At 49.8% G+C, this 17,674-nt stretch overlaps 1 protein-coding gene across 3 annotated transcripts in view; it reads right to left on the bottom strand.

The window, feature by feature from the left end:
- RPH3A (rabphilin 3A) overlaps positions 1-17,674 on the bottom strand; it is a 255,820-nt gene that overhangs the window by 91,395 nt on the left and 146,751 nt on the right. For 2 of the 3 annotated variants that reach the window (XM_070516107.1, XM_044775847.2), the window contains exons 1-3: positions 3,318-3,473; positions 2,965-3,216; positions 2,691-2,811 (exon numbers count right to left, since the gene is read on the bottom strand). The gene's annotated coding sequence lies outside the window, so the exon portion shown is untranslated. Of the gene's footprint in view, positions 1-2,690; positions 2,812-2,964; positions 3,217-3,317; positions 3,474-4,141; positions 4,264-17,674 lie in introns of those variants that run through there. The other variant, XM_070516106.1, reaches the window with a different exon arrangement.

Here is a 17,674-nt window from a genome sequence, read left to right as displayed (position 1 = left end):
GAGCGAGCCGGTGAGACGGCCTCTCCAGGCCACCCTGCTGGAACTGCATTATCTCGGGCTGCTGCCTGTCTCCTGCCAGTGAGGAAGGAAATGTCCACATTTGTTGCCACAATTATGCTTCCCGATCACCAGCGCAAGCTGGAGAGGGCTGCTGAAACCCTCCGTGTGCACCCCACCTGGGTGGGGGAGGTGGGAGGCAGCCAGAGGCAGGAGTGCGGGGTGAGGCCCTGTCTTCATGATGGTAGATGCTGGTGTTGCTGTGCCATAACTTACTGGGCGCACTTGGGCAAGTTGCTTTCTCTCTCTGAGACCCGTGAAGCCTAGATCAGAGGTTCTGAACTTGGGGTGCTCGGATAGGCATCAGGGAGAGTCCACGAACCTCCTGATGCTGTGTGTTTGCGTGAATAAGCATCATTCAGAGTGGAGGTTCTCAAAGGGGTCCTGGCCGCCACCCCTGGGATAAGTCTCTAGAGGGCCTTCAAGGGCCGCAGATCTGCATGTCTGTGAATCGGAGGCCATGAATAAAGCAGGTCTCTCTCCAGCTGAGCACCGGATTCTAGGAACCCGGCAAAGATCTGATTAGAGACCCCCATCCCCCTTCACCCCAAACAGGAGCTCCTCAATACACATGACAAATTCCCAAACACTGGGCTGATGCTTCCTAGAAGTGTGCAAGCACACACACACCCCCATCACACAGTCACAGGATCTCAGAGCTAAAAGGGGCCTAGGGGCCACCTAGACCAACCTCCTCATCGCACAGATGGGGAAACGGAGGCCTGGAAAGGGGAGGCAGAGCTGGGGCTGCAAGCCGGGTCTCCTGATCCAAGTCTAAGGTTCTTTCCAGAAGCCTCCGTTTCCCTCTGCCTGGTGCACCACAATGCACCATTTCAAATGTGCTGGGGAGGAGGGAGGGCAGCCTCCTGGATCTCAGCCACCCCCAAGGAAGTAAGGCTGCAAGGAGGTGTTTGAAAAGCACCCACATGCGGACGACGAGTCCCGGCTACCTCAGCTGGGCCGGCACGTACTGCATGGCTAACCCAGTCATTAAAACACTAAAATATGCCTGCGCTGGATGGAGACGCTGCACTGAGGTCCCCGTGGTCCCCCTGATGCCCCCCCCAGGCTCCCCCAAACCTCCCCTTAATCCAGCAATTAAAGGGTTAACACTCAGCACAGCAGGGGACCCCTAAGATCCCCCACGCCAGGGCCCCACCATGGTCCATCCTGATCCCATTAGTGCCCAAAGTTCAATATTTTAAATATCACCCACGGCCAGATCTGTGGCTCCTTATTTAAACCAAATTTCCTCACATTCATCATTCACACTTGAGACTTCCCAAGGAGGAGACTAAGGCAACTTCCTCCTTGAGGTCACCTAGCGAGGGAAACCTGGGATTTTGAGGACCAAATCTTTGGCACTAACCACCCAGCAACCTTCCCCTCTGCCTCACATGTTCTGCCTGACCAGGCGCACGCTCTGGGATTTTGGCGTCCCCACTTGGCTCTGGGGCTGGAGAAAATTGCAGAGTGAGCCCGGCTCCCATTTCAGGCTTTCTGGTCTCTGGGGCTGATGTTTTACTCCTCCCACCTCTAAGTGCAAGAACCTAAAGAGGAAATCCTTGGGGCTGCAGAAGCCTGAGGTGGCCCCTGAGATAATGACGAAGATGCTAAAAATAAGGACGTTCATTTCCAGAAAGGTAGATGTAATCAAAGCAGACCGCAAAGAGAAATCCCCTTTTGATGGGTCACAGATTAGCAGCAAAGGCATTTTAAAATTAAATGTGGGTTTCTGGATTCGGTCACAAAGACCTCCACTTCCTCCTCACTAACAGGTTGGTGCAGGCTTATTCCATCAGGATCTCAGAAACAGAAGCTAGAGCGGAGCATGGCCTGCCCTGGAATGGATCTGAAGCTGGAGCCCTTCCCCAGAATCTGAACAAACCCTGTTCCCTTCTTTTCCTACTCAGAGACAGGCTCAAGGATGCCAGGATATACTCCCCCATACCTGAACTTACAGGTTACACCACCTGTGAAAATAAAACACCGTCTGCTCAGCAGACAGCTGGCTGCTCCCCTCTGGCCTGCCTGACCACTCACGCCAAGCAAACTGTGGTCCTTTCATGACTCCCAGGAAGCTTAGAACAGCCAAGCTTGCAAAAAACACCACAATTAAATTATTCTTTTACCTACCTGGAAGATGGTACCATCCAAGCCCTGTCCTATACAAGCTTCACCTGGTGTGCCTAGGTGACCTTCCAGCCTCGGGTGACCCTTTCCCATCCAGGGCCAAGGTGCCCACTCGCTAGATCAGAACACACAGTGACCCTCTATGCCAGGCTGGCCAGCACCACAAAGGGTTAACTCTCTCAGAGAACTGCCGGCTACTTTCCCAGCTTCTGCTGCAAGGAAGAGGGCAAACTGGGCAGAAGCCACAAATTTTATTCCATTGCCTAAAATATGAGCATCTCTTACCCCCTCCTTGGGCACTGAGCTGAAATCTCATCTGGCTTTGGGGTACCATTTAGGCAATAAAACACTGCAGAACGTGGGCAAATAAATGTGGCTATTCCTCCATACCCCTCTCCTCCCACCTCCCCTCCATCCCATCGGCTCATGTACACACATCATCGCAACTGGGATTCCAATACCCCTAACTCATTTGCACAACTGAGAAGAATATCACTTACCACAACACCAGCAGATTTCAGGTGGAATGGGCGAGATGAATTCTTGCCAACTCCTCCCTTCCCTGCTGGGTAGGAAGATGCTAACTCCCAATGACTTGGTTTGAAAGCTCGGTGGAGGTGCCTGAAAAAAAATTGTTCATTTGACTCTCCTACTCTTCCCAAAATAAAATCAAAGCACGAGCACTCTTTCTCTCTCCCTCTCTCTCTCCCCCCCACCCCCCCCCACACACACAACTACCCCTAAATTGTGCAGGACCAAGATGAAAAGAAATACCACTGCTAGAAGAGGAGAAAACTGAAACCCGTCGGTGGACAAGGCAAAGACAGTGGCTTCCTCAGACTGCCTTCCACATGGAAGAAGGTTTTCGCTCTGTGAGCCTCTCCCTCCCTCCCTCTCTCTCTCTCTCTCTCTCTTTCTCTCTGTCGTCCGCGTCCGCGTAGGCAACTCCGGGCTGCTAGCGGTAGACGAATCAATTGCCTCCCCAGTGCCCGAATCAGTGGCGGCTGCCACCACTGCTGCAAAACCCTGTGTGAGCGAGGGAGGGGTCAGCAGCTTCCCGGCGCAGGGGGAACCAAGCCTGCCTCCCCCCCCCCCCCCCCCCGCCCCGTGATTTATGCATGAGGTGCCTGGAGAAGGAGAGGTGGGAGGCCGGGCGGAGAGGTTGGGCGCGCCAGAGATCCCAGCTGGTGGAAACGGCGATCAGGAGATTGGCGATCAGCACCGCGGACAGCGCTAAGATGCGGGGAGGCGGGGACCGGCGGGAAGCGAAGCCTCAGGCAGCGAAGTTAAGTTATTGGATGCTTAGAGCAGAGAGGGGGAGTCCACGGAAGTGGGGGACGGGACTTCTCGACACCACACAGTGAAATCAGTGACAGCCTACCTACCCCACACTTGTTCTAATATTGTCGCTCGCTCTCAGAGCAAAGGAGCTGTGACTTCGAAGCACCTTCCCCACACACGCCCCCAGACCTTCACTACCCCTCTCGGCTCAGAGAAGAGTTTGACCCCAGTGTGGGAGCCTCCAAGTGGTTTTTCCCCCCAAATCAGCCCAGCTGACCTGTCCTCATTCACATTGCTGCAGATTTCTGACCTGGACCTTGGGTGCCTCGGAATTCAGAGCAGGAAAGATGAGGCTTAGGAAACGGAAATTTCTAAGGGGTAGGATGGCTTCATTGAATAAGGACCTGACAAGTTTCTGGGAACCAAGTCCAGCCCCAGCACAACCTTGGAAAAGACGTTTAATGTCCCCAAGTCCCATCTGTAAAATGAGGATGTGGTTACCCGATTTTCCTAAAGAGAGGAAGCAAGAGGTTAAAAAGCAACAATTAAGAGCACTCAAATTTCAGGGTGCTATGATCCCATGATCCACAACCCCTCCTACAATTCAAATGTTTTGACAGAGGGAGAAAGGAGTTGACAGCCACCCCAGGGTGGAATGTGCCAGCCTCACCTTTCAGCACGTGGTTTCAGCAGGATGAGTTGGGAGATTCTAGGAGGTCTAAACCAGACAAGTGAGCTTTGGCCAAAGGCCCATCCTCAAAAGATCCATGCTGGCCTTCTGAAGTGAAATCACTGTATGGACATGAAAACAAAGTCATTAAAAGGAGAAATACACAAAGAGAAATGGATTCCCATGGCTTCCAGTGTGCCAGATCTCAAGGGTCCTATTCTTGCTGACTGTGGGGAAGGAACAGGAAATCTCCAGTGGATCGGGATCTGTTTACAGCTTCTCTGCAAAATGAAGGAGAACTCTCTCTACTGGGGCCCCTCCTCCAAAGTGTCTCACTGAGATGGCCCAGGGTGAGCTACCATATTGTCACTTAATTCTTCCCTTGAAAAGTAGGATCTTAGAGAGCATTTAGAGCTCACGTTATAGATGATGATCATGATGATGATGACGGTGATGATGATGGAGATGGTGGTGATGATGGCAGCTATCATTTATTGAGAACTGACTATGTGCCAGCCATTCTGCTAGGAACTTTACAGGTATCCTCTCCTTGAATCCTCATCATGACCCTTTGAGGGTACTATTATCATCCCAACTTTACAGACGAGGAAGCTGAGACTCAAGAAATTAAGTCCCTTGCATAAGCTTACACAGTAGGTGGCAGACGCAGGATTCAAACCCAGGGTTATATGATCCCAAAGCTCATACCTCAGAATGTCTCTCTCTCAGAGTCAAGTTCAAAGGCATTCTACAATTTTTTGGCAGGATCTCATTCAATCTTTTCTGGGGAGACCCTATGACATAAGTTCAATCCCCTCACTTTACGCACGGAGAAACTGAGGCTCAGAGAGGGCCAGTGACTCGCCCGTAATAAAGCGCTAGGAAGTGGCAGAGTTGAATCTGGAACTCTGCCTTTCAGATGCCAGGGCCTGCGTTCTAATGCCTAGGACAGTGCCTGGCACATAGTTGACCCTCAGTAAACATACGAAGAGTGAGGCAAGAAGCCCAGAGAGGGACTAAAGTCACAGGATGCTGGTGGCAGAATCAGAACCCAAGGAGCCCCAAAGATAGGCCTTTGGGCTCTCAGTCCCAAGGAATGTCTACCCAGCTTGTCATGGCTTCTGTGGGCATTAGGCACATGTTCTGGGAGGGTCTGTCATGAATTCAGATCTCCCCTAGGGAGTGAAAATAGCTACCACCTGCTAAATGCCTAGACACCTACCGTGTGTCGGGCACTGTGCTAAGGACTTTACAGTGACCATCTCCTGTCTTCCCAACTACGTGAGGTGGGTGCTCTTATTGTCCCATTTTCAGATGAGAAGACTGAGGCTCAGACAGGCAAAGTAAAATGCCAAAGCTCACACGGCCAGGGAGTGGCACAGACAGGGATGCAAATTCTGGGTCTATGTGACTCCAAAGCCTGTGTGCTTTTGCCACCCTTCTAGTTTTTTCTCAACCTGGGCCCCCCAGAGGCCCCCATGGAAGTGAAAAGGAGGCCTGAGTTGCCCCCCCACATACCCTGGTTTCAACCAGAGCAGTTGGCTTTTAGCTGTTTTGCATACTGGGCATCTGCCCAAGCCTTCATTGAAATAGGACTTTGCAGCAAAATTAAAAAATAATAATACGGTTGAAACCAGAGCTGTGCACTGTCCCTGGTGGCCACACCATCGAGGAACTCGCCCTGCCTTCTCAGGGCACTTTGCCCCCACCCTTCCCACCTCTCTGGTCCCCATCTCCAAACCCCTCTTCCATTCTGAGAGCTCCTGGGGAGTTCAAAGAACCAGCAGCCATGGTAAGCTCGACAGCCCTGCAGCAGAGAGAAGCCTCGAGACCAGACACCTCCAGGCTGAGCCCGGCCGGGCTCTGATCCTCTCCAAGACGGAGCACTGCAAAGGGATTTCTCAGGGCCCTGGATTCAGCAAGCTGCCCTGTCCTGTCCTTGTCCTGCTGAGGCCAGAGGCAGCCCATTAAGACTCTCCATCACCTCCAGGAAAGACAGGCAATGATGACGGTGGCGATAACTATTAACAACCAAAGCTTCCCACTATGTTCGAGTATGTGCACTGCATTATTATTTCATCCTCGCAGCGGTTCTATGTGTTAAGATGGCAATAGTTTCATTTGCATTTTACAAATGAGAAAACAGACTCTGATGCCTAAAGCAACTAGCCCGAGGCCATTCGGTTCATAAACGGTAGCACTGGGATTTGCACCAAGGCCCTCTGAGTTTATAACTTGTATGCTACATGGCACCCCTAATTATAATTGTCTCTCCCGTTTATTTTTGGCACTTACTATTCCCCAGGTGGCATGCTTTATCTCCCCAGGACTACTCATGACTTATAACAGGGCAATGAAGTTGTGGTACATTATTTGCCCTTCTTAGAGATGAGGAAATTAGGCACAGAGAGGTCAGGTGATTTACCCAAGGTAACACAGCTAGGAAGAGGGGGGAGGCTGGGTGTGAGTCTAAACAGTTTGTTTCAGAGCCTATTGTGCTCTGCTCTCTCCCAGGGAGACGGGTATGAGACAGCCCAGAAAGTGAGAATGTTCCCATTTCAGTTAACAAGAGTGGTAGGCGGAATAATGGCCCCAAAAGATGTCCATGATCTAGTCCCCAGAGTGGCGAATATGTTACCTTGTGTGGCAAACAGGACTCTATAGATGCGACTAAGTTAAGGATCTTGAGATGGAGAGACTCCCGTGAGTTATCTGGGTGGGTCCAAAGTCATCACAAGGGAGCTTATAAGGGAAAAGGGGAGGCAGGAGGGTCATGGACGAGAGGTGGGATGGAGTGAGTGTAGGATTGAGAGAAAGACAGGTGAAGATACTATGTTGCTGGCCTTGAAGATGGAGGAAGGAGCCACAAGCCAAGGAATGAGGGCAGCCTCTAGAAGCTGGAAAAGGCAAGGGAACAGATCCCCCCATTGAGCCTCCAGAAGGAGCACAGCCCTGCCGACACCTTGGTTTTAGGACTTCTGGCCTCCAGAGCTATAGGAGAATAAATCTGTGTTGTTTTGAGCCACTAACTTTGTTTTTGTTTGTTACAGTGGCCGTAGGAAACCAGTACCGTAAGGCTGCCAGAGGACCCTACAATAAGAACCCCGTAGCAAATCAGCCAGAGGGCCCAATCCTTCAGTCATATCACAGCCTGTTCCAAACACGCAGTGTGTGCGTGTGTGTGTGTGTGTGCGCCTGCACACGTGTACACGTGGAAAGAGGCCCCACAAGATCAAGGACTCGCTCGAAGCTTTAGCCCGACCGCCAGGCTCTGTCACTGGATGCCACCGCCAGGGCACACAGCGCTCTCGTCACTCCGTCCTTCTCTTTTAAAAGCCTCTGGGGAAAAGCCATCATCAGGAACACAAAAGGGGAGAAGTGTCACACTGCAGCTTTCCAGGGCACAACTCATCACAGGGGATCAGTCCAAGACAAAAGGAGATGGAGCAGAGACACGGGAGAGCAAGAAAGAGAGAGAGAGAGAGAGAGAGAAAGCAAGCAAGAGACAATGGCTGAGACTGTGTGCCCCGAGAGACCCCTTCCCACCGGGAGAGGGGCGAGGCCTGGGGAAGCCCATGAGCCCCCTCAGGAGAAGAGAGGGCGACTGCAGGGAAGACGCTGCAGGACTCGGAGAGCCAAGCTCTTAAGACAAGGGATTTCCAATCCATAGAACTGGACCCCTTTCTTCCTCGAGGAGTCTAGTTAAGCACCTGCCCAAAGCTGCCAGAGGCCCTGGAGGAAGGAGCGTCGGCAGAGACAGTATAATGAAATGGTGAAAAGGCCAGGTTTTAGGGTGAGGCCGGCTGGGTTCCAACCTGGCTCTACCGCATAGAAACTGTGTGTCCTGGAGGATGTTGCTAAACCTCTCTGTGACTCAGTGTCCCCATCGGTAAAGTGGAGGGTAATAACATTACCTCCTCATATGGCTGCCATTAGGATCACATTAGCTAATGTATGTAAAAGCACTCAGAACAATGGCTGGCAGAGAAAGCCCTATGTGGGGGTCATCTTTAGTTATTATTGTTGCTCTCATGAATATTATTATTATTGAAGAGAGGTGTTTTCCAAAAGGGTGAGATGTGCTGTGCTGAGAGAAAAAAGATGAAGTTAGGTCGTCTGTGGATGCGTATTTTTAAAGGTTTAAATGTGACATCTTTATTTTAAAGTGCATTAGAGAAATGCTGTATTTCCATTCCAGTAGTGACATAACGTTTTCTTCTATGCAAATGTACTTAAGTGGATGTAATGTAGGGCAAAAATAAGCTTGACTTTCTCTTTTCTTCCCAGCACCTCAATGGCATTATCTGCCCTGAAATCAGCCTCTAGCTGGGCTGGGCTCACCTAACCCCCACCCCTCAGCAACTGCATCTCTCAGGGGCGGCCTCCCAGTTATGCCAGTCAAGCCAGAAGCACAGTCTGATGCCAAGAAAATAAAGGAAGGATGCAGGATCTCGCCTCTCTTACGGCCCTTCCAGAATCTTCTTCTGGTCTATAACAAATAAATAACTAACACTTAGCGAAGATTGCTCATATGTACTTCCCTCATCTGAGCCCCTACAATATAGCCTAAGCTTCTCCCCGGGTCCAGCCTGCATCATAACTGGTTCCTCCACTGGACCGGACATTCCAAGAACACAGCTCAATCCTGCATCTCTCTGAGTTCTCAGGACCCGGAACAAATTTGATGTTTGGTCAATGCTGGATAAGTGAATTAGTCTTAGAACTTCGATGCTTGTATCTTTTATCTTCCTGCAGTCTCAGGAAGGGGGATCTGACCACCCAAAATTGCAGGTTTAATTATCATAAACGGGATATGTCAGTAGTTCACAGGATTCTGCGAGGAGCCCCGTATCCTCAACCCACGGCTATCTTTGAACAATTTTAGGAGGACCTGGTCTAGATCGTCATCCCAGATGATCGACACCAGAGGGAGAGAGCTGAAGGAGCTGGGAGAGGCCTGGGAACCAGCCTGATGAGTGACATTTGAGCTGGCTGGATTTGGGCAAGTGGAAAGAAAAGAGTAGCATGAGGGAGAGCAGCTTGAGTAGAAAGCTCAGATGTCCTGACACCCACCAAGGCGTTCAGGATGGAGGGGCTGACATTTGCGGCGAGAATCTACATTTTCAAAGGGAGCTTTAAGCTCTGACAGAGAAGGAATGACTCCTCGAGGGAGGGGTCCCAGGCACTGTGACAGGAGGTGGGGCCGGCAGGAGAGACAGAGCTATTTCCTGTCGGGTCTTTCAAAGCCCTCCTCCAAGAAGACCCTCTCAAAGCCCCTGTCTGGCTTTTCCCTGGAAATGAATTAACCCGGTTCCTCAATTCTGCTGAGATCTCCCATCAGTAGCTAGTGTTGGGGAGGAGCAGAGGGAAAGCTGCCTCCTCAGTTGGTGGCTTATTTAGAGCATCATTTAGAGACCCACCAAGCACCTAGCACAAGGATGAGAGGGAGCTGGGTTTGAATCCTGCCTCTTCCACTCACTGGCTGTGTGACTTTGGGTAAGTCACTTCACCTCTCTGAGCCTTGGCATCCTCATCGGGACAATGGAGATAATAATAATACCTACATCATTAGTTTATGGGGACCACTCAGTGGGTTGGCACAGTCTGTAAAGTGCCTGGCACAGACTAAGACCTCAACACATTAGTTACTATTATTATCATCCTCATTGTATTAGTTTTTTATCATGACCCTCTGCCAGGTTCTTGGGATACTGAAATGAGTAAGATGCCACCCCTCCATGCTACAGGCCAAGAGGAGAAAGCAAAAAGAGGCCCCCAAATTACAAAACAGTGTGACAAGTGCTATAAAAGAGCTGTGAGAAGCTTGCCAGAGAGAGGACGTGGGTTTCTGCCATGTGTGTGAGGTGGGGAGAGACTGAGCGAGGTTACCTCCACGAGGGACCAGGGAAGTGGGGGCAGGGGGCATGCCACGTGACTGATCTCCCAGCACCCCAAGCGTTTCTCCCTCCCTGCTCCAGCATTTGCTCCAACATCTGGGGAGCATCTCTTCTCCAAGGAGATTTCTCGACATCACACTTATGTAATCCTAACATGACACGACAGATATCCAGCAGGCTTGAGAAAGGGAGAGCTGGCCCTCCCCACGGAGCCCATTCGGCTGGGCAGGCAAGGCGGTGCGGACTGCTGCAGGAATGGTGAGAGGCCGTCTTTCAGGCAGCCGATGAGCCATCAGATTAGCGGGTGGGTAGGTGGCAAGGTAAACCGGCCCGGACTTCCTGGAGGTCGAGTGGGTGCCATGCGTCCACAACCTGAGAAACTATATGCACCCGCCATGTGCCCCGTGAGCCTCTCTCAAGGAATTTAACCACAGGAAATAATTAGGCGTATGTACACAGATTATCATCACAGCATTGCATACAATAATGACAAACTGGAAACGACCTAAATGCCCAACAATAGGAGGCTCATTTAAATAAATTGTGGCATATTCCATCCCAGGGGAGGTGAAGCAGCCCCATACCATGATAGTCTTGGTGTAACCCTGAAAAGACATAATCCCCATATTTTTAAAAAAAACTAGAAAATGGTATTTATAGTTTGACCCCATTAATAAGTATGGTCCCTGGGAAGAAACACATGCCGAAAAGTTCCATCTTCATATACATTCTATCCTTCCTTCAAGGTCTTGGCCAGTCACTCATTTATTCACTCAACAAACGTATGCTGAGGACCAAGTTATGTGCCAGATGCTAGGCACAGAAGGACGCAAAAGGGATACCAATTCCTGCTCTTGCCAAGCTTAGAGACTCAAGGCCACTTCCTCTGGGAGACCTCTCTGATGACACCAGTCCAGACTGAAGTTCCTATTTTCTGATTCCTGGTAGTAAATTTCCCCATAATTTACAAAGAATGATAACAGCAACTCCCCAAGACCTCAGCTAAGTTCTTTACACTCAGGCTATGGTTTAATACTTCCAGCAACGCTGGGAAGTAAGTCCTGAGATTGATCTCCATTTCTCAGATGAGAAAACCAAGGCTCAGAGAGGATATTCGTGAAACTTATCCATTAGCAAGTAACCAAGCCGGGATTCAGCACACATTGTTTGTGTTGAACACACACTGAGCAGAAATTCAGGGCACCAGTTCCCCGAGGGCCCCTCTTGTGGACTGGACCCCAGGAAAGAGGAGGCTTGGAGAAAAGATGAGGAGTGATGCTGCAGGGAAGGTCAGCGGCAAATCTCCAGCCCCAGAGCTGAAGCTTCTAAAGCTGAAGCCCCATGCAACACTCCTGCTCACTCAGACAGCAAACCCAGGAACCTCGGCGCCAGCCCGTTCTAGCACAGGAAATGAAGACAGAGAAAGCCCCAGGGGACACAGTCTGGTTGCATTCCAAAATGCCTACTGGTTTTTCAGAGAAACCAGATAAGTTCCAGAGGGTACTTTTCATAAGAATTTATATGTCATTCTCAAGTCAACCTTGAGGAGCATCAAAGCACAAAATCGTTTCTCCTCATTGGCCTATCCTGATACTCCCATAATTCATTGCAGGGAAAGGGAGCAGAGGTTCTGAGCCTCTCCATCCTCCATTGTCAAAAGGAGGAAGAGTATCTACTTCCCTTGGTGTTTAAAAGGATTAGAGGGCATTGAAATGTGAAAGAGCCCAGTATAGAGTTAAGCAAATAGTAAGCATTCGATGAATGCCTTCTGAGTCTGAAAGCAATAAAAATCACCATTAAAACACCACTGTTATCTGGAAAAAATACCCCTCTCCAGCCTGGCAAGATTGCGCTTATCAGCCTGTCCCTAGCACGGGAAAGAGACTTGAGAAAATGGCGCAGGACAGGTAAGTTTTGAAGGAAGAAGAGAAACACTAGGGGTCAGGAGGTGTTTTCTCAGAGGTCAGGCCAAGGTGGACCCCAAGGAGAGAGGGATTTTGAGAGGGCTGGTTACACAGAGGAGAGAAAGTGGGTGCACACAGGAATAAGGAAAGTCAGACATACTAAGGGGAAGTTTTGCTAATTTCAGTGAAGACCTCAGAGCATGGGGGAACCCGAGCTGGGGCATCAGACGACCTCAGGCATAATCAGCACATATTCGGTTGCAAGAAACAGAAACCCCTCAGAGCAGCTGGAGTGAAAGGGACTTTATTGTAAAGATGGATCTCGTGGAGTCCAGACCCCAGCCTCCCAGCCACCGTCAACTCGCCTGGACCATTGTAGTTGCCTCCTCCAGTCCCATCTCCTTCCAGCGCGTTCTCTACACACAGCCAAAGGCGTGTCCTCAGAACCAACATACGACTTTCCCTCTCTTGAAACCCCCTCTAAGATCTCCCCACTGCACTTTTAAAAAGAAAGGTTTTACCCAGCCTATAGGCGCTACATCATCTGCCCCCACTCCCACCCCCTGCCCCTTTGCCCTCATCTCCTACCCCATGCCCTCTCTCACTATGCTCCAGCTTCAGGCCTTTGTTCTGTTTATCAAACCCCCAAGCTTGTTCCCACCTCAGGGCCTTTGCGCCAGCTCTTCCTTCTACCTGTACGGCACTTCCTCCTTTTCTTTCATGGCATGTTCTCCTCTTGTCATTCAGGTGTGAGCTTAAGTCACTTCCTCAGAGAGACCTTCTCTGATGACCTCCCCCTTATTGCCTATTTCAGCTTTCTATATAGCACTCATCACCATCTGATAGTTTACTGTTAATTTAGATAAATAGATGATAGATAGATTGATAGATCCATAGATAGATAGATGATAGATGATGGAGTCCGTTTCTCTTACCACAGTATAAGTTCTATGAGATCAGATACCTAATAGTCTATCACAGCTTTATCCCTAGAACCTAGAATAGTGCCTAATACATAATAGATGTTCAATGAAAGCTTGTTGGATGGATGAATGGATGGATGGATGGATGGGTGGATGGATGAGCGGATGGATGAATGAGTGGATGGATGGGTGGATGGATGGACGGATGGGTGGGTGGATGGATGGGTGGATGGATGGATGGATGGATGGGTGGATGGATGGGTGGATGGATGGATGGATGGGTGGGTGGGTGGGTGGATGGATGGATGGGTGGGTGGATGGATGGATGGGTGGGTGGGTGGGTGGATGGATGGATGGGTGGGTGGGTGGGTGGATGGATGGATGGATGGATGGGTGGGTGGGTGGGTGGATGGATGGATGGGTGGGTGGATGGATGGATGGGTGGGTGGGTGGGTGGATGGATGGATGGGTGGGTGGGTGGGTGGATGGATGGGTGGGTGGGTGGGTGGATGGATGGATGGATGGGTGGGTGGATGGATGGATGGGTGGATGGATGGGTGGATGGATGGATGGGTGGGTGGATGGATGGGTGGATGGATGGATGGATGGGTGGATGGGTGGGTGGATGGATGGACAGATGCATCCAAGGACAGGATATGAAATCTAACCAGACCTCGTATGATTTACAAGAAGTACATCACAAACCAAGTTTTCTCCCTGTCTCTGAGTGGCCCCAGGATATTTCTTTGCTTTGCTTCTCCATCTCTTGTCTTTCTCTCTCTCTCTCTTTTTTTTTTTTGGTGATGATTTCAGATTTACAGAAAAGCTGAGAATCCCCCTATACCCTTCATTCATCTTCTCTTAATGTTAACGTCTTACATTCCCATGGTACATCTGTCAAAACTAAGACATTAATGTCAGTACAAAACTATTAACTGACTCCATTTGGATTTCACTGACGTCTTTTTCGGTTGTCCTAGAATCCAACGTTACCTTTGGTCATCACGTCTCTTAGTCTCCTTCAATCTGTGACACTTTCTCAGTCTTTCCTTGTTTCACGACCTTGTCTGAGGAAAGTGGCTGAAAAAGAATCTTAGTCTCTTTCCTCAGACTTGCACATGACCCAGGTCGTCTTGTCTCAGCGTTTCAATGCCTCTTCTATCCGAGCAGACTCTGTGGCTTTGAATTTACCTAGTCAGCAGTGCTGGTTAGACGGGGCTGGGTTGGGGGCAGGTCACACAGTGTGAACAAAGAGAACTGGAGGGTGGCAGCTTCTTGTAGGAGGCGTATCAGTTTCCTGGGGCCACCATGACAAATTACCGGCTACTGGATGGCTAAAGCAACAGGAATTTCTTCCCTCCTCGTTCTGGAGCCTAGAAGTCCAAAACCACGCTGTTGATAGGACCGTGCTCTCTTGGAGCCTCCAGGGAAGTCTGTCCCGCGCCCCTCTCCTGCTTCTGGGGGCTGCCGACAGTCCTTGGTGTTCCTCAGCTCGTGGCTGCATTGCCCTGGTCTCTGCCTCCATCACCATGGCCTTCGTCCCTCTGTCTCTTCTGTGTCTGTGCGCTAATCTCTTCTTCTTTTAAGGATACCAGTCACATTGGATTTGGGCCCTCTCTAATCCAGTATGACTTTATCTTAATCTAACTAATCATATCTGCAAAGACCCTATTTCCGAATAAGGTTACATTATGAGGCTCTAGGCGGACGTGAATTTGGTGGGTGGGGGCAGGGTGGCTTACTATTCAACCCAGTGCAGAGTGAGTGTGACGGGCAGGGAGGCAATGGTCGGGGTACGAGCGCTAGCTCTTAACTGACCAGTAGAGTGGCCTTGGACGAATCATGATCTCTCCTGCCTCGCCTTCACCGTCTGTAAGATGGGAGGAGGCAACAATAATATTATTTGTATCACAGGGGATCAACCCTGCCGACAGCTATGAAAGCAACTTTTAATCTATCAGGTACTTTATAAAGATGAGTTACTGTCTGTGGCAGCCTTGAGAATGTGCCTTGCAGACCTCCAGCTGCAGGAAGCTTAATTGACTGAGGGCCCCAGCTGCTGAGCTCTGAAATCCATCGGTGCAAACGAGGCCACTCTTCCCAGGGGCTGCTCCCTGCCAGCAACGGAGCGCAGCAGGAATGCGAAACAGGCCTGCTACGGGAGACGCAGGACTCCTCTGATGGGGACGATGGCTGGAGGACTCCTGGATGCCTTGCTGAAATTTCTTTAGACTGCACGGATGCTCCCTTCCAACCTTTCCTCCCTCTCCTCTTCACGCCGGGTCTGACAGCTCTCCAAGCCGTCCTGGCTGCCTGCCTCGTTTCTTCCACAGGTGTTTCCCTAATTAAGTCCTTACAGGTTCCATCCCGTCCTGGCATCTGGAGGACCTGGACTGGATTATCCCAGAAACCACCTGTTGCCTTTGCCTGATCAGCACACACATCCCTGCTCCTGACTGCCCTTCTAGTCAACATCCCTCCTGCATAGCTGGCCCTGAGGCCTGGGTGGAGCTGACGCCTCCCTCTACTCCAGGTTGGCACGTGCCCTAGCCTGACCAATCCACTGAGTGGATCAGCCACAATGGCCAATGTTTGGGACAGAGAAAGGCATGTGACCCAATGCAAGCCAGTGAGATCCCTGTGAGAAACTTCGCTGGTTGTCTTAGGAAGGAGGTATATCTTTTACATTGGGGTTACCATGCTGCTAAGCCTGGAGCTACTGAGGGGCATCTTTGCCACCCTTCAGCCTAAGACTGAAGTCTATGCAAAAGAGACAGCAAAGTGAGAAACTGATTCCTGATGCCGTTATTTGAGCGCCTGGATCCAGCCATGCCTGAAGCTCTTACATTTGTCCATAACGTAAGCCAACATATTCTGGGGTTTTTTATTTTAGCCTATTTGAGTTAAGTGTTCCATCTAAAAAAAATTAAATTCACGACTTTTCTCGGGTTTTTTTTTCTCCCCAAAGCCCCAGTACATAGTTGTATATCCTAGTTGTAGGTCATTCTAGTTCTCCTATGTGGGATGCTGCCACAGCATGGCTTGATGAGCAGTGCTAGGTCCACACTCAGGATCCGAACTGGTGAACCCCAGGCCGCCAAAGCAGAGAGCACAAACTTAACCTCTCAGCCATGGGGCTGGCCCCCTAAAAAAAATTAAATTCATAACTTTCCTGATACCATTCCTCAAAGTGAGGGCCAAACGATGAGATCGTGGCTTCTGGAAAGCAGCTACAAAGCCAAGTAAATATCAAGGATGGACAGAATGGGTTCTTTTAATTCTATGTGTGGACTACTTTCAGAGTGTCAGAAGGATTAAAGAGAAAAAAGAAACACCCAAAGAAGCATCAGTGGGAGCCAGTCTGGCTTTAGGCTGCTTTTTAAAGAAGGCCGCTCCACAATTAGGATTTCCAAATATAATCATCCCTCTCTTGTTCGACAGAACCCAGTACCTAGACAGCTCCCTCTAAAAATAAGAGAAATAAAATCTGTTTTCTGATGAATCACAAACGCAGCCCATCTCTGGCTTTTCTTCTGTTTTGGGATAAAACTCAAAAGAAGGTGTTCCCCTTCTTTGAAAAAAATTAAAATTTTTGGAGATTTCTATCAATAAGTTGGTTCTGCTCTCCTCCCTTAAAGGTCGATTCTTTTTGCAAATGCTCATGCCTCCATTGGGGGAGCCTGATGTCAGGCCCACAGTATCAACCACTGTTCAGGTTTGTCCTACACGGGTGAAAACATCTTGGCCACTCTTTGCTGGGAAATAAACAAGAGCCTCCACGAAGCCGAGACTCAATGATGGCTTTTCCCTTAGCTCAATGCAAGAGCATCAGCCTGCTGAGGCACTGTGAGTAGGACCACAGAATTTAGTAAAATTGCAGCCTGTGAGGCATTTCTAACTCGAGGCTCAATCTCTCTCCTTTAGAAATAAAAATATATAATAAACGATTCACGTTTAGCTGCTGGCATCCTTAGTTAACACGAGGAGACCGAACTTCCTTAGGCAATCCTTTCCCCTTTCCTGAGTAAATGCAGATGGCAGAAGGAAGGTGTGCCCCACATCAGGACCCTTCTGCCCCTTTGTCAGATGTGTCTCCATCCCTGGCACAGCTTTGATGGCAAGAAAACAAAGGCACCTACGTGTTCTTTAAATAGATCTCTGCCCTGGCTGCCTTAACAGCTAATGGCCAAGGGATGCTAACACACAGTGGCATCTGTGTTCCAAAATCAAGGAAGTTTTCCGTCAACTGACTTGCTCCTTTATTAAGAGGAAAGGCAATCAGGCACGCAGAAACAAAGCTGCCTAGGAGATCTGAACCTCTGAACGGCACTGAGCAGATGCCCAGGGATGAGGAGGACTCAGATCAATAATAATAATAACATTAATGATCACAGCAATGGCAGCAATGATGGCTATTACCTTCAGAGCACCTCCTGCAAGCCTGGCTCAAAATCACTGCTTTATATGCCTGATCTTACTGAATTCTCCCAATAGCTCTAGGAAGGAGGTGCTCATATTATCTGTGTATAACAAGATGATTGTGGTGGACCGGTTGCAAAAATGGCTCTAATTCTTCCTTTCCCTGTACTGACAGCACTTGCAATGTGACTTCACATGGCAGCGTGACTTTGCAGCTCTGTCCATCAAGAGACGGAGTCAATTTCTTCCCTCTTCAGGTTGGCCCATGTCTTGCTTTGGCCAACAGAATGCCAGGAGCCCGGACTTGGAGGGTCCTTCCAACTTCTGCTTCCTCCCTTGAGGATGATAAGCCCAAACTAGTCTGCTGAAAGACGAGAGGCCACATTGAGG

The sequence above is a fragment of the Equus asinus genome, chromosome 8 (genome assembly GCF_041296235.1).
Source record: "Equus asinus isolate D_3611 breed Donkey chromosome 8, EquAss-T2T_v2, whole genome shotgun sequence".
Taxonomy (NCBI): domain Eukaryota; kingdom Metazoa; phylum Chordata; class Mammalia; order Perissodactyla; family Equidae; genus Equus; species Equus asinus.
The sequence above is the reverse complement of the archived record's forward strand: the minus strand, read 5'-3'. Positions and strand labels throughout refer to the sequence as shown.